At 45.6% G+C, this 27,250-nt stretch overlaps 1 long non-coding RNA gene across 1 annotated transcript in view; it reads left to right on the forward strand.

Moving 5' to 3' along the window:
* Positions 1–2,303: 2,303 nt before the first annotated feature.
* The window catches only part of LOC112641537 (uncharacterized), a 38,632-nt gene continuing 13,685 nt past the window's right edge, over positions 2,304–27,250 (forward strand). Inside the window, exons 1-4 of the long non-coding RNA XR_003124688.3 lie at positions 2,304–2,397; positions 20,191–20,669; positions 21,100–21,244; positions 25,166–25,273. This is a non-coding gene — a long non-coding RNA (uncharacterized LOC112641537). The remainder of the gene's footprint in view (positions 2,398–20,190; positions 20,670–21,099; positions 21,245–25,165; positions 25,274–27,250) is intronic.

Genomic DNA, 27,250 nt, shown 5'->3' on the forward strand with positions numbered 1-27,250 from the left:
TGTCGGGAAGCAAGAATTTCCTGTACCCTTCTGGGTCCTTCTAGCTGGACTAAGAAAATCAAATTGACATGAGACTGATTAACAAGAGGAAATCAGATTTAGTTTCTTATGTACAGGGAATCTACACAGACACGGAAATTCCAAAAGACAGGCAAAATGAGGCATATACATGTCATTTGGAACTAAGGAAAAGGAGGTAGTGGACTGGGACTTCAAAGGGAAGGAATGCAATTCACAGGAAGATGAAAAAGAGTAAATGTTTGGTAAACAAATGTTTGCTAGGTCACTCAGAAACAATGAGACATAGAGGACTTTGATCAAACAGGCCTTGCCAGATTCCTCTGTCTACCATAGCTAGTTCATAGTGTAATGTAGATATCTGTGGTGATAGCTCTCTTCCTGGAACAGATCCTCTATCTGAATTTTTTTTAGGCAGTTGAGGGGGGAGGTAAGGCACCTTTCCTGAATCTGCTGGGCTTTGATTGCTTTTTAATTCAAAATGATCTTTGTGTTTTGGCATAAAGTAGCCCCTCTTGGGGTGGACTGCCCTTGGCCCCTACGCTGATACTATGGATATTTATCAGCTTATGGCTTATAATCATTTCAGAGTGCCATCTTTTGAAAGACCATCAGCTTTGAGAATGGAGTTGAATTTCACCTTGATAGCACCAGATCACTAGAGTTACCTGGGTACCCCCTATGAGAAATTGACAGAGCAGATCAGTTGTTTTCCAAGTGATGTTCCCAAGCTCTGGCCACAAAAGGATCCATGTTTACCTTTGTTTCTTCCTTGGTTCAATTAGGTGAAGGGGTTATCCTCTTGGTGAATGAATGTTTGATAATCCTTTCATAATTCTTTTTTTTTTAAAGTGTTTCTGAATGGTGTATCCCCCTTCTTTTTTTTTTCTTAAGTTTTTATTTATTTATTCATGAGAGACACAAACACACAGAGAGAAACAGAGACATAGGCAGAGGGAGAAGCAGGCTCCACGCGGGGAGCCCGATGTGGGACTCGATCCCCGAGTCTCCAGGATCATGCCCTGAGCCGGAAGGCAGGCGCTTAACCACTGAACCACCCAGGCGTCCCTCCTTTCATAATTCTAAAACACTTACTGTTTTATTTCTGTTTAGGAATATTTCTGTTTATATTCTGTTTGGGGATTTCAAGAGGGAAAAGTTCCCCTCTAAAAATCACATATGATCTAGGAGACATAAAAAGCCATTAAGAACATTAAGTGGTTCAACATCACAATCACTGAGAAAAAGCTTTGTAGGGACGCCTGGGGGGCTTAGTGGTTGAGCATCTGCCTTTGGCTCAGGTCATGATCCTGGGGTCCTGGGACTAGGTCCTGCATTGGGCTCCCTGCAGCGAGCCTGCTTCTCCTCCCTCTGCCTATGTCTCTGCCTCTCTCTGTGTCTCTCGTGAATAAATAAATAAAATATTTAAAAAAAAAAAAAAAGAAAGAAAAAGGGACGCCTGGTGGCTCAGTGGTTGGGCGCCTGCCTTTGGCTCAGGTCGTGATCCCCGGATCCGGGATGGAGTCCCGCATCGGGCTCCCTGCGAGGAGCCTGCTTCTCTCTCTACCTATGTCTCTGCCTCTCCTCTCAATCTTTGTCTCTCATGAATAAATAAATAAATCTTAGAAAGAAAGAAAGAAAGAAAGAAAGAAAGAAAGAAAGAAAGAAAGAAAGAAAGAAAGAAAGAAAAAAAGAAAGAAAGAAAAGAAAGAAAGAAAGAAAAAGAAAGAAAGAAAAAGAAGCTTTGTAGTTCTCAATTCAGAAATCCAAAGGTTTTATTTTCATTTTTGTTCCTGTCATATTGCTTGAAGGAATGACAGTTTTAACTGCCTTATAAAACAGCTTGCATTAGGAAAGATTGTCGATTCCTTTATAAACTTGCTCTATTTCTAATGGATCATTTAGAAACCTGGGTGGGGGAGGTGGAATCTATTACGTTTTCATGTCTACTAATCCTCTGGTTCTTCAGTTAGGAAAAACCTGAGTAGTAAATTCGATATACCTGAGAAGACAACCTTTGTGTCTTACACTAGGAAAAACAAAATAAAATCACCCAGCAATAAAGTTGTAGTGAAAATGGTGTGTGCATACAGTGGAATAGTATTCAGCCTGGAAAAAGAAGGAACTTCTGTCACCTGCTACAACATGGATGGACCTTGAGGACGTAATGAAGTGAAATAAGCCAGTCACGAAGAAGGTGAATATTGCAAGATTCCATCTATCTGAGTCATCTAAAGTGGCCAAACTCTGAGAAACAGAAAATAGAACAGAAGTTGCCAGGGAGTGGGGGTGGGGGAGGGGTGTGCAGAGCTGCTCAATGGATACAGAGTTTCAGTTTCAGAAGATGAAAAAGTTCTAGAGAATTCGCTACAGAACCAGGTGTGTACAATTAAACACCATGCTGAACATTTGAAAATGGTAAAGATGGTAGATTTTATCTTATATGTAAAGTTTAAGGTAAATACACACAGACACACACGGCAAAAATTAGTGAAAAATGAACTTGTGAATTCAAGGTAAGATATTTGAAGTTACAAGGATTAGCTAGGCATTGAGGAGAGAGATACGGCTAAGTGACAGGAAGTACTCAGTAATTAACCTTCAGCAGGGTTTCAATTACTCCTTTTTTTTTTTTTTTTTAAGATTTTGTTTATTTATTCATGAGAGAGGCAGAGACACAGGCCGAGGGAGAAGCAGGCTTCTTGCAGGGAGCCCGATGTGGGAATCATGTGGGACTGGATCCGGGAACTCCAGGATCACTCCCTGGGCCTAAGGCAGACACTCAGGCCCTGAGCCCCCCAGGCGCCCCTCAATTACTTGTAATACTGAAACTATGTGTCCTTCATTCTGAGAGCTGGTGAAGCTATGGAGAAACTGTACTTGTAGGCTAAGCATGGAGCTCAAGCACCGATTCTGAATTTTGGGTGTTGGAAGATTTCAGACAGATCTCTGCTGCCATTTTAAAGTCTTTCCTGGGGATCCCTGGGTGGCTCAGTGTTTTGGTGCCTGCCTTCAGCCCAGGGCGTGATCCTGGAGTCCAAGGATCAAGTCCCACATCGGGCTCCCTGCATGGAGGCTGCTTCTCCCTCTGCCTGTGTCTCTGCCTCTCTCTCTCTCTCTCTGTTTCTCATGAATGAATAAATCTTTAAAAAACAAAAACAAAAACAAAGTCCTTTCCTTAAAAAGAGAGCATTGGAGGTGCCCGGGTGGCTCGGTCGGTTAAGCACCTGCCTTTGGCTCAGGTCATGATCTCGAGGTCCTGGAATCAAGCCCCACATCCTGCTCCCTGCTCAGCAGGAAGTCTGCTCCTTCCTCTCCCTCTGCCTTTCCCCTCCTCCTCCTGTCTTCTCTCTCTCTCTCATATGAATAAATAAAATCTTTTTTAAAAATTAAAAAAAATAAAAATAAAAATAAAAAGGGGCATGACAATATTAAAATTTCACTGTTGTGGGACAAACCTGAAACTTCTGCTGCCAGGAGAAACAACTCAGTAACAAGAGAAGCCCCCACTCTGGCCAGTTCAGAGGTCACCCAAAGCTGTTCTTTAGACTGGGTCATTTTTAGAGTTGACGCAGCAGGATGTGAGTTCTGGGACTTATCCCCCAAATCTTTCTCTCCAACTGTCACTGATGCTTGAGACCCCATATTTGAGACTCATTCCTTTGTGTTACACATTGCCCTCTCCCTAAGACATCTTTTAACTCCAGGAAGCGTATGGCATGAAGACTCTACCACTTTACCTCTGTGGATCTTAACCTTTTTTTTGGTCTTGTTTTCATGACTTTGAGTATCTATGAACGTTTCCTCAGAAAAATGCACCCATGCACAGACCTACCAAAATGTTTACACAAGTTCTGGTGGTTTCAGAGGGACACCCCATCCTCACCTCCCTCCAAGGTTGCTCCTGGTTAGCCGGCTCCGTCAGCTCCTTGGGCAGGGAGATTTGCTTGCAATGATTGAACAGAGCTGTTTGATGAGGAGAATAGAAGAAGAAAACGTGAATGGGAGGGGGGGCAGGGCACCAGGGCAAATTTGACTGTCTTTACAAATTTACTTACAACAACCATAACAAGGTATTTTTTGTGTGTTCGCTATGTGCTAGATATTTAATGAACACTAAATGAGGGAATGCAGATAAATAAAGCATGTTATTATTATTATTATTATTTCACATAATGGTTGCAATAACATCACAGGGGGTTATTAGTCCATTTACACATGAGGAAGTTGAGGCTACTAGAGCTTAAATAACTTACTCAAGGTACCTTGCTCAGGGGGACCTGAGTCTGGAGTCCATGGCTGCCTGTCTTCATTGACCTGAGCACATGCTGTCACCGCCCCCACCCCAACACACACACATACTTTCCAAGGCCTTCTCTGACTCCCTCTGAAGCCTTCTCGTTTCCTTCAACACTGGGCATCTTCGCCCTGCTGGTCTAGGCCCTCCCCAGCTCATTGTGAGAGTGACTTGGGTGCACCTGGCAGCCCTGTGGGGCTACCTCTCTTGTCATTCTGTCCTACCGTGAGCAACCTCCCACATAGCCTGTGGTATTTCTCTTGGATATTGCGGCCTGTCCCTGCTGGTCTCTTACAGCCTGCTCCCTTTCTGGTCACCCTTAACACAGAGGGGGAGGCTTTGGAAAGAAGAAGAAATTGTCAGTGGGGTCAGCTGTTCTCTGCACGTAGAGATGACTGGACCATACTGACCCTGCCATTGTCTTTGGGCAACTGTTTATAATGTCTCAGATTCATGCATTTATTTATTCATTCATCCATTTTTCCTTTTTTTAGCAAATACTATGTGCCAGGCTCTGTGTGAAGCACTGTGGATATAGCGTAATATGGCCCTCTCTTTGTCCCAAAGGGCCTTTGAATGACCAGGAGACAAAAGGGCGGTAAAAGTCTACTTGGGGTGGGGAAGCCAGGGATTAGAGAAGTGGGTGTGGGAATCAGTTCCATCTGGTTAGAGTCAAGAGCAACTTCAAAGAGGAGCTCATCTTGATAGTCATTTTAGAAGCTAGGTAAGAGTTCACCAGGTGGATGGGGTGGGGGGAGCAGTGTGAAATGTTGTGAAGGCAGAAAGCAAGGAGGTGAGCTGAGCAGCTGCCAGACTCAACAAGAGCAGCGCTTGGGGGAGGGCAGCCAGAGACCAAGTCCCAGAGCTACAAAGACAGTGTGTGTGTGTGTGTGTGTGTGTACACACGCATGCACACAGACACTCAGGAGCACAGGGGAGAGTTTGGGGAGCCCTCATGATAAGGCACTCTAACCTGTAGTCAAGACATCCATGGATAAAATTCAGAGACTCTGTGAACCTGGATGAGAGACATTTGACATCTTATTTCCGCTTATCTCCATCTGAACTTTAACGTCACCTTCAATAACAACTGCAGGCAGCAAACCACAGTAGCATTAGTAGCACCTGAGACCTTGTCACCAACAGATATCACAATCCTTTTCATACCCCATATGCATATCTCAAAACACTGTCTCAAATTGTGTCATTATTAAGCCTCGCTGCTGTAACTTACAACATGTTAATTAAAAAGGCCATGTATTCCTATATACAAATTTTATTTTTAAAGACTATTTTGATAATTGTCTTTTGATGTGACTGGTTGCCTTTGTAAACACAGCACACTGTATTTTATGCATTTAAAGACCCTTTACTAGGAAGAAGTCCACAGGCTTCACGGGACAGTCACAGGGGTGTGTGAAACAAAAACAAGTCTAAGCATTCCACTTGAGAGGGTTCTGAGCAGGCAAGTGTTCTGATCACTGTAGCATTTTCAGGAGCTCACCCAGGCAGCTGTGTCCTGTAGAAGCTGGGGGCAACCCCAGTCCAGGGGGGCGTCAGTGGGGACCAGAAGGAAAATAAGAACTGGGGCAGTGAGAGGCAGGGAGGACTCAGGAGATGTTAAGGGGTTGGAAGCTTTGTGATTTGGGGGGCCTGTCACTATTTTTGGAACTCCCCTACTTCCTGCTGCTGTTTGTAGGACCTGCTGCCTTCTGGAGCTGGGCACCCATGATAATCCGAACCCCCCTTCCTACATCACCTGAACACGTGGCTCCCACACGAGACTTTCCCCGCAGCTGGCCTCCCCTGGCCTCCCGCAGCCCCCGCCCCCCTGCTCCAATCAACCCGCAAAGGCCTCATTCAGACCTGCTGTTCAAAGCCTACCACAGCCCCATCTGGCCCCCGTGTGGCTGTTCCCAAGGGATGTAAAGATCCCAGGGACAATTGGCTACTTGTCCACCAGATGAAAGAGGGGCCTGAGGATTGGATGAGAGGGGGGCGGGGAGGGGAGGAGGATGAGGAGGATGCCAAGGAGAAGGAGGAACTGGGATTCCTGGAATTTCTGCCTTCTGAGCCAGTATCAGGAGTGAGCTGGGCAATAAACAGAACTTGAGCATACGTGGGACTTTGGCCTGAGAGTCCTGGACGTGTTTTTCTGAGCGATGGCTCACCGGTCACTGGGGCTCCACGGGCTTGGAGCCCCATACCTTGTGACAGGTCTCAATCACACATCAGTTAGGATTCACTGACTGGAATCTCGGCTCCCAGCCACAAAACACCTCCCTCCTCAAGCCAGTCACCCAAGTCCTCTTGACCTCATGTCACGCTAACCTGCTGTGGAAAAGCATTTCATTGGGGTCCTACCCAAGGACCTAATGGAAAGTGAACATATTGGGGTAAATGGTCTAGCCCCTCCCCTGGTACCACCTCACTGTCAGAGCTGGGAGCGGAGTAGTCCGAAGCGAGTCTGTGACAGGAGTCACCCTTCGTGTGTACTTCTTGCTTGCCAAGTGCTGCCCTCAGCACCTGATACACCCAGCTGGACATGCCTCACAGTGACCCCCTGAAGTGACCAACCTGGCTGGTCTCCCCATTTTACCTGTGTGAAAACTGAGGCTCAAGAAGGAAAGGGACAGGCACCAGGGTGGCACAGCGGCTGAGCATCTACCTTTGGCCCAGGGTGTGACCCTGGGGTCCTGGGATGGAGTCCTGCATCGGGCTCCCCACAGAGAGCCTGCTTCTCGCTCTGCTTGTGTCTCTGACACTCTCTCTGTGTCTCTCATGGATAAGTAAATAAAATCTTAAAAAAAAAAAAGTAAGAAAGTGACTTATTCGATCTGGTGTGTGGGGAAGCCAGGATAGGAACCCAGGCTGGTTGGCTGGCAGACACAGGCCTCTGAGCACTTAGACGGGGCTGGGCCTGAGGGAGCTTCACTCCTCCAGCACCCACCCCAGGTCCCTCCAGAGCCAGGCTTTTACCAGTGGGAGCTCTGGCAGTGTTAATTTGCTCACCCATGCCACTACACTGGCGATCTGTTGCCTCTATTCTTTTTATTATGGTAAAGTATGCATAACAAAATTGACTGCTTTAGCCCATTTTAATTTTTTTTAAATGATTTTTTTATTTGAGAGCTGAGAGAGCGGGGGAGAGAGGCAGAAGGTGAGGGAGAGAGAGAGGGGCAATCTCAAGCAGACTCTCCGCTGAGCAAAGAGTCTGTAGATGTGGGGCTCGATTTCACAAGCCTGAGATCACGACCTGACCCGAAATCGAGAGTCCGATGCTTGACCAACTTAGCCACCCAGGAGCCCCTAACCACTTTGAAATGTATGATTCAGTAGCATTAAATGCATTCACAATGTTATGCAAACATCACTGTTATTCATTATTAGATATTAGTATTTTAACAGTATAATATGATATTGTGGCTTAAAAAGAAACATTTTCTTTTTAGAGATTAAATAAAATGCTGTAAGAATCTTGTCACTGCTCTGTTTTCCTGAGGCTTGAGATATAGTCCTGTGTGTGTTTTTTTTATTTTATTTTATTTATTTATTCATGAGAGACACAGAGAGGGGCAGAGGCACAGGTGGAGGGAGAAACAGGCTCCATTCAGGAGCCCTATGTGGGACTCGATCCTGGGACTCCAGGATCATGCCCTAAGCCGAAGGCAGATGCTCAACTGCTGAGCCACCCAAGTGTCCCTATAGTCTTGTATTCTTACCATGGTCTCTGTAAATCCAGTCTTCGCCTGCCTTTCTGGTCGTATCTCCCACCATTTCCCTGTCCACCCATGACTTTTGTGGGAGGTTTAGCTTGTGTGGGTCCCTTCCTCTATAAATGATATTTTACAAATGTATTAATATAAAGGCCAATACATGAATATCATATTTGGAACATTTTCTTCAACTGAAATGTTTGGGGTTCTTCTTCTTCTTCTTCTTCTTCTTCTTCTTCTTTCTTCTCCTTCTCCTCCTCCTCCTCCTCCTCCTCCTCCTCCTCCTCCTCCTTCTTCTTCTTCTTCTTCTTCTTCTTCTTCTTCTTCTTCTTCTTCTTCTTCTTCTTAAAAGATTTTATTTATTTATTCATGAGAGACACAGAGAGAGGCAGAGACATAGGCAGAGGGAGAAGCAGGCTCCATGCAGGGAGCCTGATGCAGGACTTGATCCCCAGACCCGGGATCATGAACTGAGCCGAAGGCACACACTCAACCACTGAGCCACCCAGTCATCCCTTTTTTTTTTCTTCTGATTTTAAAATAAAAATATTTTCATGGGCTCCTTTTAGTCTGGTGGGCCTGGGACATTGTCCCAACTACATCTAATGGATGAGTCAACCCTGTTCTAGAATTATTCTGTCTCTACCTCCCCAAACACTCTCTCTCTAACCCTTCATCCTGGCAAGCCCTACTCTTCCTTGGAGAGGGCTTCCCTGCCCCTCCCCAAGTCCCCAAGAGAGCTAGTGGTCCCCCATCATGTGCACTCACGCTTCCTGCACCCTGACGTCATGAGAAGCATCGCAGTCGAGAACCATATATTAATTTGTGTGATTCCCTGCTTGATGTCTATCTTCTCCACTAGACTGTACATCTCTGTAACCCCAGCACCTACCCCAATGCCTGGCATATGGTGGCATTTCATGATAAATATTTGCTGAATAAATAAATGCATTTGAAGTATAAAGAGACATCAGTAATGCTTAAAAACATTTGAATAAGAAAAAGAAAAAGTGGAAAGAAATACACCCAAAGAGTAACAATGTGTTTGAGGGAGGTAAGTAGTAGGAGGTAGAAAGCGTGGTAGGGGGCGCACCTGGGTGGCTCAGTTGGTTAACCATCTGCCTGCGCCAGGGTCAGGATCCCAGCATTCTGGGAAGGAGCCCCAAGCCAGGCTCCCTGCTTAGCGGGGAGTTTGCCTCTACCCCTCCTTGTCTGCCTCGTGTGCTCTCTCTCTTGCTCTGCACTCTCTCTCCAATAAACAAATAAATTCTAAAAACAACAACAACAAAAAAAAAAAAGAAAGAAAGAAAGAAAGAAAGAAAGGAAGAAAGAAAGAAAGAAGTAGATTTAAGAGTGATTTTTACAAAATTGCTAAGGGACTAGCTCTTGAATGTTCTCACTTTGAAAAATAAACAGTGATTATGTGATGTGATAGAGGTGTTTGCTACTAGAGGTAATCAAATTGCAAATATAGAAATATATCAAGTTGGTAGGTAAGTACACCTGAAACTTAATCAATGTTATATGTCAATTTCATCTCAATAAAAAAAGTTATTTTTATTTCCTTGGTTACACTTAAGTACATTTTCTAGTTCTTTCTCCATGAACATCTGTTGCTTGTGTATTAAAAATATTCAACCAAACAGTAGAGACACATTCTTTCCAGACAAGTACTGAGAGAAAGACCCTACTGGCTGCAAGCTCCTTGAGACACGGCTGTGTCTGTCTTGTTTCCAGCGGCGTCCCTGGTGATGGGCACATGATAGGTGCTCAATAAATATTTGTTGACGGATGGGATGCTGATCTTCGAGGTCTGCACTGGAGATGGTGACAGCAGGGAGGAGGCTGGGGAGGAGATGGGGATGCCACACAGTCAGCATAAGGGCAGAGTAAGGACCTTCTGGAGGTGGGATTATCAGACTCAGAGAGAAAGGTTTCATTTACCTGGACAACTGGATGGAAGAGGACAGCAGGGGGTGGGGGGTAGATCCTGAGCTCACCCTGGGGTTCCTTACATGTAAAGGTGCTCTTGTTACACTTGGTAGAATAAGCCTAGAGGGCAGTGAGACCAAAGGACCGGAATTCAGGAATCTGAAGGGACAGATTTGGGGGTCACAGCCCCCAGATGGTGGGCGTCTTCTTCAAGTGGGTCGATGGCCCACGGCTGCTCCCAGCCTGGAGCCCCAAGATGTTAGCAGCGTGTCTGGCTTCCGAATTCTGGGAGAAGAAGAGGGAGCTTTGCTGGGACAAGGATGCAAACCGGTTCCAGGAGCCAGATGGAAACTGGGGAGAACTGGATGAGCCTCTGAACACAACACTGGAGCTGAAACAACTCTCAGTTACCCCCACTGAGTCAGAGTCCAGACTGACATTTAAGAGAACAAACACACAGGAACATGTGGAGAGGTAGACCTTTCTGTTCAATAAAAATCACTGCCGTGACCCAGCTGAACCGTCCTTCAGCTCATGCCTGGACTGGAACCACTTCTCATTCCAGGTGCGTCCTTGCTCTGAAATGGGCGTATGAGTCACTTGGAAAAGAGGATTTGATTAGCAAAGATTCAATCAGACTACAGCTGTGGCCAAAAAGTGGGGCGCACCTGCAGGGCAAGCCTTCCCCGCAGGCAGCCAGATTGTCAGGCACCCCATTTGTGCCTGCCACTGTGCCCCAGATCTCACGATCAGGGAGCATGCCACTGGGTGAAGGCATGGCAGCCTCCGCAGTTCCTATTTCAAAATGTGAATGTCTCCTTTCATGGTAGCACATCCCAGTCGGTAAGAACTTACTGTAGCACATTTGTTCCCGATGAGGGTGAACTAGGATTAGGACCCTGAGAGAAGGGAGTTTTAATGAGGGAATGGAAGGATAGAGATAGAGGCTCCTGGGTGGCTCAGTGGTTGGGTGTCTGCCTTCCGCTCAGGTTGTGATCCTGGGATCCTGGGATCGGGTCCTGAATCAGGCTCCCCACAGGGAGCCTGTTCTCCCTCTGCCTATGTCTCTGCCTCTCTCTCTGTGTCCCTCATGAATAAAATAATATCTTTAAATAATTTAAAAAAAAGGACAGAGGTAGTTGCATAATTTGGTATGATGTAGAGGGTGGGGTGCAGCTAAAGGCTGTGGGCATGGAGGGGGATGGGGTACAGCATGGGAGGGGTCTGCACAAAGTGTCGCTGTGCTGTTCCAGGTACATGTGGAAACCAAGTGGGCTGATCCTGGAGTAGTTCACATCCATGCAACCCTGTGCCCCTTTTGTGGATTGTTCTTCGGTCAATATATGCTCCATGATTGTTCCCCACATGTACGGAAAACCTCTTCTTCCAGGGACCTTTCTTCAAAATTCTGTATCCTTTGAATCTCTTGGCATCACACTAGACACAGAGTTTGTGCGTTAATAAGACATGTCTATTGTTGGCTCAGGGAGGAGAGCTCTGCCAGAAGCCAAGCATCCAGTAGGCATTCCGATCACCTTCAACAATTTCTTCAAATGCCTACAGATCTGCAAATAGCAAAGAGCTCCACAAAGAGCTGCAGTCTCTACAAACACCAGTAAGCTCTGTAAACACCTTCAAGCTCTTCAAACAGCTGTGTGTTTTTTGAAAATTACAATTTTAAACTGTGATTTTAAAATCTTTAAACATTTACGAATGGGGGGCTCTACAAACAAGGAAGGCTCTGCAAACATCTGTGGGATCTGTGAACAGCTACAGGCTTTGCAAGTGACAGGCTCTGTAAACACCTGCAATCTGCAAGCACCTGCATGTTCTGCTCTGCAAACAGCTGTAGGTTCTGTAGCAATTGTCCACTAGACTGTAAAAGTATCAGCTACAGCCCAGACTTGAAAACACTATTACAGTTTTTTTTAAAAAAAGATTTTATTTATTTATTCATGAGAGACACAGAAAGGTGGGGGGCGCAGAGACAGGCAGAGGGAGAAGCAGGCTCCATTCAGGGAGCCCGATGTGGGACTCGATCCCGGGTCTCCAGGATCACACCCTGGGCTGAAGGCGGCGCTAAATCGCTGAGCCACCCAGGCTGCCCCACTATTACGGTTTTTGAAATTGATCACTACGGACCCTTCCCATAAGGAATAAATATTAGGAAACAGATGGGAAGGGACAGGAGAGGGACAAGTGAATTTGATAAATAAAAAAGATTGTGGGCTTTGGGTAGGTTCAGTGAAACATCCATGGAATCATTTTTATGTGCTGAGAATGGTGCCACCGCAATGGGAAGCAATGGGAAGTGTGGAGAACCATATGCACTCACTGCTCAGGGAAATTCAAGCACCCTGCATCATTTCTGACAGTCATTGAGAATACCTGTACACAGACTCAGATTGATTTTCTTCTGAGGCATGATTACATGTACCTGGCTAATACCTCTGGTTATCAACTAAAGCAATAAAAACCCATCATAATCTACCTGCATACTGTATCCAAAGGTGATTGACATCTCCACTGACGGTTGCTGGCATCAGGGCTGGGCCAGTCTTGTCTGTGGAGACACAGGCACTCTAAGGGCAAAGAGCAGACCGGGACAGGGGACAGGACTCCATGCACGGCAGCTCCCCGGTACATGATACCCACGTGCCCCTGTGTGTCCTGCGAAGCATGGGAATGATGCTGAAGCGTTTGCTCCATTGAAGGCTTCTGGCAGGAGGAGGTGAGCACAGGACATATTCATTCTGGCCAAAGACTGGAGAGGAAGACGGCTGTTGAGATGAGAAGAAAGGAATAGTCCTAGGGGAACGTTGAAGCCACCATGCAGGCACTTTCTGACTGAGTGGCCTTGGGAAGATGATTTGACCTTTCTGAACTTTATTTTCATATTCTGTGGAAAACGGGAGTAGTAGTACTACCCACCTCACAGTGTTGTTGTAAGGATTAGATGAGTTTATGTTAACAAACTTCTCAGAACCGTGACGGCATGTGGTTAGCTTCATCTACGTTAGTTAGATGACAGCGATGATGAGGATGGTGGTGGTGATGACGATGGCAGTGATGATGGTGAAGATGAGGGTAGTGGTGGGGCTGCTGCTGCTGCTGCTGCTGCTGCTGATGGCAATGGAGATTATAATTATTTCCTGGGGCTGCTATGACAAAGTACCACAAATTGGTGGCTTAAACCCCAGAAACTCGTGGTCTCACGGTCCATGGGAGCCTCAGATCAAGGTGATGGCAAAGTTGGGCCCTTCTGAAAGTATGAGAAAGAATCAGTTCCACGTCTCTTTCCTAGCGTCCAGTTGTTTGCTGGCAAACTTTTGCATTCCTTGGCTTGTTGACTCATTACCCTGATCTCTGCTTTCACATTCACATGGCTTTCTCCCAGTGTGTGTTTGTGTCTCTTTGTGTCCAGATTTTCCTAGGACTACCAGTTATATTGAGTTAAGGCCCCACCCTGATGACCTCATCTTGATCATCTGCAAAGACCCTTTTTCCAGATAAAGTCACATTTTTGAGTACTGGAAGTTAGGACTTCAACATTTTGGGGAGGACATAACTCAACCCATAACAGTGATGATGATGATGATGATGATGATGATGGCGGCCATGGTGGTGATTTCATGGTGCCCTTCCCTTTACTTATCTCTTTGTGAGTGATAGCAGGCTTCCTATGCTTAGAGCTTAAAGAAATGCCTGTTCATTACCCACTGTCAGATATTGCCCATTTTAAGGCCCGTAAGAAATACCTATCACATTGAATTGCAGTCAATCCCATCTTGCCATGACCTTACTGTCTGTTTTGGGTCTTCCATCCCATCTGAGACAGAGAGGGTGGAAATACTCAGCTGGGGAAGCAGGAAATAAGTTGTCGTAGCCAGCATCACTGTATCGATATTTCCAAGACTCTGAGCAAGTGAGGCAGGAGGCTGTATTGTTTTATTAGTGTCTGTATAAACAGATGGCAGGGGAGCACTCAGTTGTAACAGGAAGGAGTGATAAGGCATGAAGAGTCATAAACACTTGGGTGCAGGCTTCATCCCAGATGAGCCCAGGCCTTCTGTTTGCCCAGGTGTGGCCTTTCCCTCCTCCCAGGGTAGATTGCATCACCTGTTGCCCTGGGGGACAAAGGGTTAATCTGGGGGATGGAAAATAAATAAGCATATACTCCATGGCAACACCCTCACCCCCACACACAGCACACTCTTTTGGAATAATCCCACATTCTAGAAAAAAAAATAACTAAAAGGATAACAACAGTCCCCTTCTTACCTTCTCAGCATTTTCCAAAGCATTTGGGTAGACTCTTTTTTAAAAAAAGTAATTTATTTTGAAATCATTTCAAATTTACAGGAATGTTGCAAGAATAATACTGAGAACTCCGTTATCCCTTCACCCAGATTCTTTAACATTTCACCATATTTGCTTTGCCACCCTCTCCCTTTAGATACACCCATTCGGGATCCCTGGGTGGCTCAGCGGTTTAGCATCTGCCTTTGGCCCAGGGAGTGATCCTGGAGTCCTGGGATCGAGTCCCAGATCGGGCTCCCTGCATGGAGCCTGCTTCTCCCTCTGCCTGTGTCTCTGCCTCTCTCTCTCTGTCTCTCATGAAAGAATAAATGAAAACTTAAAAAAAAAAAAGATACACCCATTCATCTCTTTCTGGATTTAAGAGCAAGCTGCAGACATAATGCCCATCACTCCTAAATACAGGAAAAATCTCTTATATGGATCACTCTACGGTTCTCCAGATAAGGGAATTGGCATTGGTAATGACTACCATTCAGTCCACAGACCCTGTTCAAATGTTGCCAACTATCCCAACCATGTCTTTTTTTTTTTTAAGATTTTATTTATTTATTCATGAGCCACACACACACACACACACACACACACACACACACGCACACACACAAAGAGAGAGAGAGTGAGATGCAGAGACACAGGCAGAGGGAGAAGCAGGCTCTATGCAGGGAGCCTGATGTGGGACTCGATCCCGGGTCTCCAGGATCAGGCCCTGGGCTGGAGGCAGCACTAAACCACTGAGCCACCCAGGCTGCTCCTCAACCATGTCTTTTTCCTTTTGTAGCCCCAGATAAAATCCAGGACCATGCCTTGCATTTACTTGTCATCTGTCTTCAATCTAGAAGTTTCTCCATTTTTCCTGCCTTTTGTGCCCTTAGCAGACCTAAAGCGTCCAGGCCTTCTATTCTGTAGGATGACCTTCAGTTTGGGTTCATCTGATGTTTTCTTTCAAGCAGCCCCAGGCCACTCATTCATTCTTGATGGGAACACCACAGATAGGATTCTGTGCCTTTATCCCTTGGTCCAGTTGTCTGCCAGGCTCCCGCACCACAAAGTTGCCATCTCTGCTTAGTAATCGCTACATATGTTGTGAGGAGATATTAGGAAATTATGCCAAAATCCTGATCCTCATCGAAACCTCTGCCCACCAGCTTTAACATCTGTTGACAACTCCTGTATCAAATATGACTACAGTGATTGCCAAATGGGAATGTCTCCATTTTCAGCATTCCTTCCATCATTTATTGGTTGGCATTCAACTACAGGGAAAACTTTCTTCTCTCCCCCATTTGTTTGTTTGTGTCAGAAAGGCTCATGGATTCCTATTTTATTTAATTGGTTGAAATGCATTAGAATTATCATTTATTGGGATCCCTGGGTGGCATAGCGGTTTGGCGCCTGCCTTTGGCCGAGGGCGTGATCCTGGAGACCCTGGATCGAATCCTACGTCGGGCTCCCGGTGCATGGAGCCTGCTTCTCCCTCTGCCTCATTCTCTCTCTCTCTCTCTCTCTGTGACTATCACAAATAAATAAAAAAAAATTATCATTTATTTTAGTGTTCAAATTATCCCAAGTTGTGCCAGACAAAACCCCTTCAGGCTGGCTCCTTGTTTCCTTTGCCATGTTCTCATTGTGCTTTGAGCATTTCCTTAATTTCTGGTGCAGTAAAGCATTCCAGGCTTCTTTGTAATCTCTCTGCTCCAGCCTTGGAATCAGCCACTTCTACAAGGAATCCTGGTTCCTTTTTGTGTGTGTGTGTGTGTGTGTGTGTGTGTGTGTGTGTTTTGAATCCTGGTTCCTTTTAGTGGAAGATGGTAATTAGAAACCATGATCTGGGTGCTCAGTGAGTTGTTGCTACAGGGGCATCATTACTTCTAGGCCCTCTGAAAAGATAGAGTTAAGACATACATGTATATACAGACACTCTCATTCATAGTGGTTGTGTTTTCTAGAGTTCGCTGACAAAATTAGTGAGTGCTAGATCATTGCTCTTTAGGGGAAATACAAGGTTAGGTTCCTGCAAGCCTCTGGTCATATTTTCACCAACCAATCAATATATAACTTTGTTTTATGTCTGTTTCCATCTAAAGACATCTTCTTTAATAGATATTGTTGACTCATGAACATTGAACACACTGGCATCAGCTCTATGACTCATGCCTGAACAAAGCTTGTCTAACATGTATTTATTTGCTGCACGAGGCACATCACAGCTTTCTAGACCATGACAAGGATACTTGTTATCAGTGCAAAAGTCAAAACAAGGAGATAAAGTATCCCTGTTGGCCTTAGCTGAGAACACTCACATGGACAAACCAAAATTTTTTTACTTCTCTGTATATGTCTGTAACCTCAAAAGTGCTACAAGGGTTTACTTTGGGGTTGCAAAGACCTTTTAGTGATTAGGTGAATTTGCAACTATGGAATAATAAGGATTAAAACTCATCCAACTCAATAGCAAAAAAACCCAATTTGATTAAAATTGGCAGAGGATCTGAACAGACATGTTTGCAAAAGACATACAGATGGCCAACAGGTAATAAAAAGGTGTTCAATATCTCTCATCCTCAGGGAAGTGGGAAATGGAAATCAAAACCACAGTGGGCTATCACCTCACATCTGTTAGAAAGGCCCTTATAAAGAGACAAGAAACAGCAAGGGTTGGCAAAGTTGGGAAAAGGGAACCCTTCATGTGCTGTAACAGGGAAACCAGTTTTCTACTATGGAAACCAGTATGGAGGGTCCTCAAAAAATTACAAATAGAACAACCAGGCGATTCAGCAATCCCACCTCTGGATATTTATCCAAAGAAAACAAGAACATTAACTCAAAAAGATGTGGCCTCGTGTTTATTGCAGCAGTGTTTGTAATAGCTGAGATATGGAAGCAGCCCAAGTGTCCATTGATGATGGATGTGTGAATGAAGAGTGGTTGTATATACACGTAAAATATTGGAATGTTATCAGCTATAAAAAGATGGAAATCTTGCCATTAGTGACAACATTGGTGGAGCCAGAGGGTATTATGCTAAGTGAAATAAGTCAGAGAAAGACAGATACCATATGATTTCATTTTATGTGTGGCATCTTAAAAAACAAACAAACAAAAAAACCCAAAACCCCCAGGATCATGGATTGAGGAAACAGATTGTTTATTCCCAGAGGTGGGGCTTAGAGGGTTGATGAAATGGATGAACAGTTCTAGAAAATACAAGCTTCTAGCTATAAAATAAATAAGCCCCAGGGATGTAATATACCACATGATGACTATAGTTAATAACATTGTATTGTATATTTGAAAGTTGTCCGGGCACCTGGGTGGCTCAGTCGGTTAAGGGTCCTATTCTTGATTTCAGCTCAGGTCACAATCTTAGGGTCAAGAAATTGAGCCCAGCTTGAGCTCCACCCAGTGTGGAGCCTGCTTGAGATTCTCTCTCTTCTCCCTCCCCCTCTGCCTCTCCTCCGTTTTCTCTCTCTCTTTTTCTCCCTCTCTCTAAAGAGAAGAAAGAAGAAAGAAAGAAAGAAAGAAAGAAAGAAAGAAAGAAAGAGAGAGAGAGAGAGAGAGAGAGAGAAAGAAAGAAAGAAAGAAAGAAAGAAAGAAAGAAAGAAAGAAAGAAAGAAAGAAAGAGAAAAAAAGTTATTGAGAGTAGATCTCAAAAGTCTTTGTCACAAGAAAAAGGAATTTGTAACTATGTGTGGTGACGGATGCTAATTTGATTTATTGTGGTGATTATTTCACGATATAGACAAATATCAAGTCACTATGTTGTGCACCTGAAACGAATACAATATTGTAAGTCAGTAATGTCTAAATAAAAGATGAGTTTTGGCTATATATGCATACAATGCATGTATACACGCATAATACATAATACACCACGCAGAGATACCCACAACCATTTCAGTATCTATCTGTGTAAATGTGTTTTAAAACTGTGAGTTCCTACTGATACTTCCTATTCCTTTTTTTTTTTTAAGATTTTCTTTTTTTATTCATGAGAGAGACACACACACACACAGAGGCAGAGACACAGGCAGAGGGAGAAGCAGGTTCCATGCAGGGAGCCCGACGTGGGACTCGATCCCAATCCCGGGATCATGACCTGAGCCAAAGGCAGGTGCTCAAGCACTGAGCCATCCAGGCACCCTGATACTTCCTATTCCAATCTGGAAGCTCTAGATCCTTCTAGCTTTCCCTTTTTCCATCTGTGTAAAGCACCTCCCTGATAGTGAGAAATTTAGTTCCCATTATCCACAATGTATTTACTTCCCGTGCCCACAACCTCTGAGCTGAGTCCTCTCCAGTCAGACACAATGCCTCTGCGCAACCCTTGCTCCTCCTGGTCTCACTCCTTCAGCTGCTAAGTGTTCCCATCCTTCTGTGAAGAGAAGAAATGTAGGGGAAGCTCAGGTAACCATTAGTATCCACTGGCCTGGTGATGTAGGCAGACTAAGTATTTTTACCCATTTTACAGATGAGGCTCCAAGAAATGGATCATCTCGCCTGAGGTCAACAATGAGTAACTCCAAGTACTGAGGGAATCAAATGTGCGGGGCCTGAGACTCAAACTCCATCTCAGACAGTGAGAAAGGAAACCAGGAATGGGAAGCCCGGAATATTTTTTCGAACCTTTCCAGGGCATCCCCCTGTAGCCGAGGTGAAGAGCCCCAGATCTGGGCTGCATGAGTCCAGATAAAATCCCCATTAAGTCATCTGAACACATCTCAGGCAGGCTGCTGAGATGTTGGGGAAGAGTCCTGGGGCAAAAAGCAGCCACCTCGAGGATGCATGAGCCTGATCTTTGCATGAGATTGTCCATCACAGCTGTGGCTGAAACCACACCAGTGCCGGGGGGAGGTGATGCAGGCAAGCAGGGGCATCTGCTTCCAACACATGTCAGAGAGGGGTGATAACTTGGGGGTGGTGGTGGCTGGCTCTTCCTGGGTCAGCTGAGAGGGCTTCTGGAAGGGTGAGCAAGTGAGGAGGAGCTGGTACTTAGAGATCCAGGGCTGGAAATCAACCTTGATCCTAAGGGCTTTGGTTTTGTTTCTGATAACTCAGTGATGAGGACTGCCCCCATCTGTGGGTGATGATGCTATGATGGCAGATGGTGTCTCAAGCTTGAAAATGTGGAGCACAGTCTTTTTTTAAAATTATTTATTTATTTTTAAATATTTTATTTATTTATTTGACAGACAGAGAGGGAGAACAATTGGAGGCAGGGAGGAACAGAGGGAGAGGGAGAAGCAAGCGCCTCACTGAGCAGGGTGCCCAAAGTGGGGCTTGATCTTGGGACTGTAGGATCATGACCTGAGCAGAAGGCATATGCTTAACCAACTGAGCCAAGCAGGCATCCCCTGTGGAGCACATTTAGCACTGCTCCCACCTCCAGTCGTCCTGCCTGTTGCCCAAAGACAGCAATGCATGAGATCATCCCCTGTTGGCTGGGATCTTGGGAGAGTGGGACACTGTCCATTCGGAGGGAATTTTAGGGAAGCTCAATGTTGCAGTGAGGAATTGCATTAGGCTGCTAATAAGAGAGATTCAAAATGATAGTGGCTTAAGAAGATAGAGTTTGGTTTTCTCTGAAGTAAAAGAAGTCCATAGATAAGCCAGTCTAGAGTTTTAGTGTCAGGTCTGTGACATCGTGATGTCTCAAGCTCCTTCCATCTTTGCATGTTCCATCCTTTGGTGGTATCATAGTCCAAGATGGCAGCTGGAGCTCCAGACAACACATCCATGTTTGAGGAAGGAAGGAGTATGGGAGATAAGGCAAAAGGCACTTGTCAGCTCAATTAGGATCCTTACTTTATTTCCTCTGAAACCTTCCCCTTCCTTCACCATCAGGGTATCATCAGCCATCCTGCTGTGAAAGGGAGTCTGGGAAATGTTTATTTGTCTCTTTGTTTTAAGCTGGATGCCTCCCCACTTCCAACAATACAATGGTATAATAAAGAAGAAAGCGAGGATGGATATGAAATAGCAACCAGCAATCTCCACAGAAGGCTGAGAGCTCTCCAGGCCCTCAAAGGAAATGGTTCAAATCCAGGATGGACAGAAACCCTGGAAAGAAATCCCACGTGTGCGATACCCTGCCCAGCCTTCAGCGATGACGCTGATGGTGGCAAAGGGTCCTGGGGGCTTAAGGCAAGTGCTCTCAGCTGACAGTGACCCCATCTGGGAAGCCCCGTGTCCTCTACCAAGGGGAGAGCAGGCTGGGACTTTGGTCCTGCTTGGATGCCTTCTTCTATGACTCAGCCACACTTAACTCTTTTTTTCCACTTGCCTGGGCCAGGGCACATTAGAACCTTCAGGGATCAGCGGTTCCATGCCCGGGAGGAATCTGAGGTGGACTGGGAATGCAGAGGCCCACGGACTGGCCCTGTCAGGAGGTAGTGAAAGGTTGGGGAGGAATAAAGTCAGACAGCCGCATACTCAAATGAGTTTGACCCCCAGAAAGGAACCGCCTAAGTCCCAATTCAATTCCTGGTACCAACTGAACTGACCTTGATTAAATGGGAGAGGGGAGGGGGGCTCCCGAACTCAAGGGTCTCTCACCCCTCCCCCTTGCTCCTGGGAAGGAGCCTGACCCAGGGAGCCCTTTCCTGATCTCTGAGGCACGTGATGGAAGGGGGGAGTGGGACTATCCACTCCTAGGGTTAAAGTCTCCCTTTCCTTGCTTCTTGAACCTGAACACCCCCACCCCAGTACTTACTCCTTCCACCCCCGTGCTTAAACATTTACCTGACCCTGGTCAAATGGCTTTCCAGGGGCTTTGGCCCCAAGGCACGGATGACTGCTGAACATCACCCATTTGTTCAGAATCGCAGATACTGACTTCAATACCCTCTGCCCAGGCCCTCTGTCCCAGCCTTCCCCGCAACCAAGGCCAACCACCTTTCAGCCTTGGACTGCCTCCCAAATGCCATTCACGTGCTCTGAGCTCCTCTTATCACCAAAGCACCAGGTTTGTCCTCAGAATGCAAAGAACATGGGAAGAGTGTGGTGGTGGTGGTGGTGGTGTGTGTGTGTGTGTGTGTGTACGATGGCGAGCTGGGATTGTTATAGTCACCTGTAAATGACAGGTCAAGGAGAGCTGTAAACCTGGCTTTGACACCTGTGTGACCTCAGGCAAGTGATGTAAACTTCCCTGGGCCTCAGTATTTTCATCTGTGAAGTGGGAATAACTTGATGGATAGATAGATAAATAGATAGCAGAAAGACAGACAGACAGATAATAGAGAAATAGAGATAATAGAAGTTTTTCAAGGCTCAAGTGAGATCAAGGGTACTTATAAATTGCTGAAGATTGAGAAAATCTACAAGGAAATATTTAACTCCTGCCTGGCTTCCTTTGGGTATTTCCCCAGGGGTCAGCATTTGGGCAGTCCTGCACACTGAGGGGTGATATATCTGGTTGTTAAATCTTGGAAGCCAAGAAAAGCATAGCTAGTTTAGATGGAGTTTCTCAATTGTTCAAAAGTTTTTGGCACTTTCAACACTAATACACAATGTTGGGCATTGCCTGAAATACTTTTAAATGGTCATTTCAGCCCTTTTTCCAAATCACACTGTTTTCAGTTAAAAAATTACATCTTTTGGGATCCCTGGGCAGCTCAGTCAGTTAGGCGTCTTCCTTTGGCTCAGGGCATGATCCTGGGGTCCGGGGATGGCACAGAGAAAGAGGCAAAGACACAGGCAGAGGGAGAAGCAGGCTCTCCACAGGGGGCCAGATGTGGGACTCGATCCCAGGACCCCAGGATCATGCCCTGAGCCAAAGGCAGATGCTTAACCACTGAGCCACCCAGGCACCCCTATAAAGAGTAATTTAGAAGTTTTCCAAGGTAAGTGCCACTAACTAAAGAAAAGCATGCTTTGTTGGGCAAGTTCAAAATGACAAGTTCTAGGTGTGTAGATTAGGGATTGACCATAGTTAAAAGTGGGGTTGATATTCCACATTAGAGCATCAACAATTGCTGAAAACTGTTTCAGGATGTGATGTGTGGAATTCTTGCATCTTGCATCATGAGAAATCATCTGGTTCCTCATCACACGTTTCAAGTCTGGTTCGCACATGATGGGAGAGATGGTTTCAGATCATTGATCTTTTCCTAAGTGTGTCTGCACACATAACACATGGTGGCTATACATAGCTTCCATTTCCAATAAAAGCACAGCCAAATTGGAAAGAATCAGCCCTCTCTTGTCTCATTTTAGTATTGTTCAATAATAAGAACCCAGGACATCTTGTTGTGCTTTAAAAATAATTTTGATCAGATGAATGCAAATTATGGATCCGCTGATGAGCACTGCAAGGCAAACTGCCAAACCCCATATTGGGTGGTTATGCTTTAGAACCAGTATTTTTCTACTTCCCCTTCCTAATCAACCAGCCATCGCAGATAGAAGACAATAAATGACAGTATCTGAAAACTATTGAAGGTGGTTTAATGGTTAAAAAATAGACATCAGCTATCTCCTGTGTCTAAGAAGCTTCACCCCACTGAGCCACCAGGTCTGCTGGCTCCTCTGGTAGGCTTTCACATCTCCCTGAGGAGAAGTTTTTAATTTACTTTTGAATAGCTAATATGGTCAGGTGGTTTCGGATGCAAAAACTACAAAAGCAAAGTTGAATTGCTGGGTCAAATGAATATGCATTTATAATTCCAATAGCTGTAGCCAAATTGTTCTCCAGAGGATTTGTTCCAATTTCCACCCTCAGCAGAAGAATCTGAGTGCTGTTTCTACATATCTTTGTCAACTCAGTATACTGACAAATGTTTGATGTTTGTAGGTGGAAATCCTATGTTGGTGCTTGTTTAAATATGCAGTTTCCTTATTGCAGGTGAAATTGGGCATCGTTTCAAATGCTTGAGCCAGTCAAATATTTTCCCCCTGTGGATTGTCTGTTGATGTCTTTTGCTCACTTTTTTTTTTTTCTATTGAAGTGTGTTCGGTTTTTTTCTTAGTGATTTGTGGAAGCTCTTTATATATATATTAGGGAAATTACTTGTTTATGATATTAACCACAAATTCTTTCCCAAGTTTGTAGCCTGTCCTTTGATTTTGTTTAGGATAGCATCTACCAGGCAGCCAGGGCCCAGCAGTTCAGCACTGCCTTCAGCCCAGGGTGTGATCCTGGAGACCCGGGATCAAGTCCCACATCGGGCTCCCTGCGTGAAGCCTGCTTCTCCCTCTCCCTGTGTCTCTGCCTCTCTCTCTCTCTCTGTGCCTGTCATGAATAAATAAATAAAATATTTAAAAAAAAGGATAGCATCTACCAGGCAGAAATTTGAAAAAAAAAATTTTTTTGGAGTTAAATTTATCAAGCTTCTTTTTTTTTTTTTTTTTTAATTTATCAAGCTTCTATTTTACTTCTAGATTTTGTGTCGTAATTAGAAAGGCCTCAGGGTGAGAAAAGCGAGTATTTAATTTCTTGAAATTATAAGGCACTGACATGGAAATAGGCACCATCATCCCCTTTATCTCCAAGTCCCTGGTTAGGAAGACCTTGGGAAACGCTGGGCTTTCATAAGGCTTTTGGTGGTATAAGTTGATTCACTCCAACCACTACACTGAATCAGAGTGAAGACCAAGGGAAGTCCACACAGAGGTGATGTAGAAAGTCTATTTACTTTCCCTTCGGGGACCTTGCTGTCTTTTCTTAAAGCTCTCCCAGGTAGAGAAAGCTCAAACTGGAATGATTTCTGCATGTACCCTCTTCCTGACTCTGCTGGGAAAGTGGGAGAGAGGATCCTATTGGCCCCAAGGAGGGAGGCAGATTCTCTGTGAGGACCAGGGACTGTGCTTTGAGGGAAGGGTGGAATGTCCGCCTTTGGTGGGGGGGTGGGGGTCTTAGCTACTTCCCTTCTTCCACCATCTTCTCTGGCCCTCTCCCTCCTAGAACCTCTATTATTCCTTTCAGAATGCCTGCCCTCAGTGCCCAGCACCCTGCCCTTGAGCCACATCTTGAGGACTGGTTCCTCTCATTAATATCTGCACTTCAGGGAACAGTGTCTCAGGCCCCTGGGTAGCTCAGTGGTTGAGCATCTGCCTTTGGCTCAGGTTGTGATCCCAGGATCCTGAGATCGAGTCTCACATTGGGTTCCCCGGAGGGAGGCTGCTTCTCCTTCTGCCTATGTCTCTGCCCCTCTCTCCGTGTCTCTCATGAATAAATAAATAAAATCTTAGAAGAAAGAAAGAAGAAAGAAGAAAGAAAGAAAGAAAGAAAGAAAGAAAGAAAGAAAGAAAGAAAGAAAGAAAGAAAGAAAGAAAGAGGGATCCCTGGGTGGCGCAGCGGTTTAGCGCCTGCCTTTGGCCCAGGGCGCGATCCTGGAGACCCGGAATCGAATCCCACGTCGGGCTCCCGGTGCATGGAGCCTGCTTCTCCCTCTGCCTATGTCTCTGCCTCTCTCTCTCTCTCTCTGTGTGACTATCATAAATAAATAAAAATTAAAAAAAGAAAGAAAGAAAGAAAGAAAGAAAGAAAGAAAGAAAGAAAGAAAGAAAGAAAGAAAGAAAGAAAAGCAGTGCCTCAGTTAACAGTGAGTTGGGTTTACTGAAAGGAGAAGGTTGGGAAGCTCAAGCTGCAGGGTCTCTCACTTACGTGGGCCCCTTCCAGGCCCTGTGATGGACCCCAGCAGTGTGTGTTCCCATCGCCATAGGTTTTTGTAAAATTTGTCATTTTGGAGGATTTTTCTCAGAGTGTCCCCTCCCACATTTTTGGAGCTTCAACTCCCACAATCCATGGCTGATCTATATACTTCCACAACTCAGGCAAGCTGGAGGAAGAGCTTTATTTGGGAGGGGAGAATTTTCCTGCCCTCTCTGAAATCCCGTGGGGCCATCTCAGCCAGGGGCTCACAGAACACTCTGCCTTCTTCTTCAGTGCTGTGTCACCAGTCCCTCGTGCAGAGCCTGGTCTCTAGCACAGAAAGAGCCAGCAAGTGAATGAGCAAATAACCTGCCCCAGCTGGTCCCGGTGTGACAGCAACATGTAAGTGGTCGCCTTCCCCTATCAGCCCTTCTCAGAGGAGGGGATTGAAAGGAGATGCAGCCCAAAGGCTGGTTCCCTCCCCCAGGCCCAGCTCAGTAGCAACCTCCTCTTGGCTGTGCTTAGAGGTACAGGGGGCCCCTTGGATGCAGGGTGGGAAAGAAGGTGGTGTCCTTGGACAAGAAGCATTCAGAGTTCTCTGGGGTGGGGTGGGGTGTGTGTCCAAGTGGCAGTGGAAGTTTCTGAGTGGGAAGGAGAAGGAGAGAAAGCAGCCTCATGGTCCATATCTACTCACCTCTTGCCTCCTCCCAAGCTCAGCCCTCTTCCTCTGTCATCCCTGCCTTTTAAACCCTTCCTAACTGGCAGGTATTTCCAGATAATCTCCAATCCAGACCACACCTTACTTCAGTGTGTCCTTGGGGATTTTGGATGAGATTAGCTATGTTTGTTCATCCACTCCTATTGTTGGGTCTCCTCAGTCCTCTCCAAGGCTCTGTAATTCCTACTCCTGACATCCTGCCAGGGCCCCTCCTTCCTGGTGGGATCAGCCTCCCTCCTCAGACTAGGAGCTCTCTCTTCCCTGCTGACTGTTGGTATTGCTGCAAAAGTTAAGAACAAAGCAGTGGGGCAGAGAAGGGTCACTCTCAGACAGGGATGGGGGTGAGTGGAGACCAAGAAGGTGTTTGAAAAGCACGTGGGCTTTTCTCCTTTTTTTTCCCTTCTTTTTTTAATTAAAGAAAAATTGGCACTAGGTTGGACTTTAACTTCAAAATTCCAAATATATAAGGAGCGCCGAGTGAAATGATATGAAAAAGTATCCCCCAGCCCTGTCTTCTAAACACCTCATTCCCCTTCTTGCCCTCAAATGCTATTACCGGCCACTACCATCTTTGAAATACATTTATGTAGGCTTAGACTTTCCCTTTAATTAAAAGAAAAAAATGGTGTGTCACCACTTTGGAAAACTGGCCATAACTTTAAAGCTGACAACTTGCATACCCTATGACCGGGTAAAGCCTTTCCTAGGTTTCTCCCCAAAGAAATGCACATGTCTGTGCACCATGAGACTTCAAAATGTTCCTAACAGCATCCTGTATAAAAAATATCAAACATTGGAAACTTCCAAAATATCCGTCAAAGGTAGAATGGATAAATAAGTTATGGAATATTCTTATAATGAGATATTACGCAGCAACGGACCTGAACACGTGGTCGTTATGTGAGACCACGCAAACATGTCTCATAAACATGTTGAGTGAAAGAAGCCAGATTCAGAAAGGGGATTGTGTCGTTTGGTTTATAGAAACACAGCAACCATGAACCTATAGCGTTAGGTGTCAGGCTGGTGTCACCTTTAGAGGAAGAGAATGTGGGTGACAGGGCCACCAGGAGAGAGGTACCTGAAGAGCTCCAGGTCGCTGCTTGGGCTCAGGACACCGAAGACTTTGTGTCCTGTGTCCAGGGCCCACAGTGCATTGGAGCTGAGGACCCACAACAAAATACGGGTGGGAGTGACACCATGACGGAGGAAAAGCAACCCAGCTGAGAAATGTGGTGAGCCCCCCAGGGCTCAGGGCAGACCAGATGACCAGCCCTCCACTTGGTCCTGGCAGCATGCCAGCCTGAACGGGGCTGGGAGACAAAGAAGGTGGTGAGTAAAGCACAGGATTTGAATCAAAAACCTTCCCATTCCATTCGACAGACACCAAAGCCCCCTCCCTGGGCGAGACACAGGTCTAGGCTCCTCGGGGACCTGAGATGAAGAAGACTGTGTCTGCTCTCATGCTTTCTCTCCGGTGGGAGAAAGACGCGCAGATAGATGAATAGTTAGCATACCACCGTGACACATGCCGGGGAGGTTTGTGCTGCGTCATAGGGCCCTGAAAAGGAAGTATGTGACCTGAGCTGGGAGATGACACACGAGAGCTGAGTCCTGAAGGAACTCAGGAACTCAGGTACCGCGGGGCCCCAACAGCGCTC

The sequence above is a fragment of the Canis lupus genome, chromosome 12 (assembly GCF_003254725.2).
Source record: "Canis lupus dingo isolate Sandy chromosome 12, ASM325472v2, whole genome shotgun sequence".
Classification (NCBI taxonomy): Eukaryota; Metazoa; Chordata; class Mammalia; order Carnivora; family Canidae; genus Canis; species Canis lupus.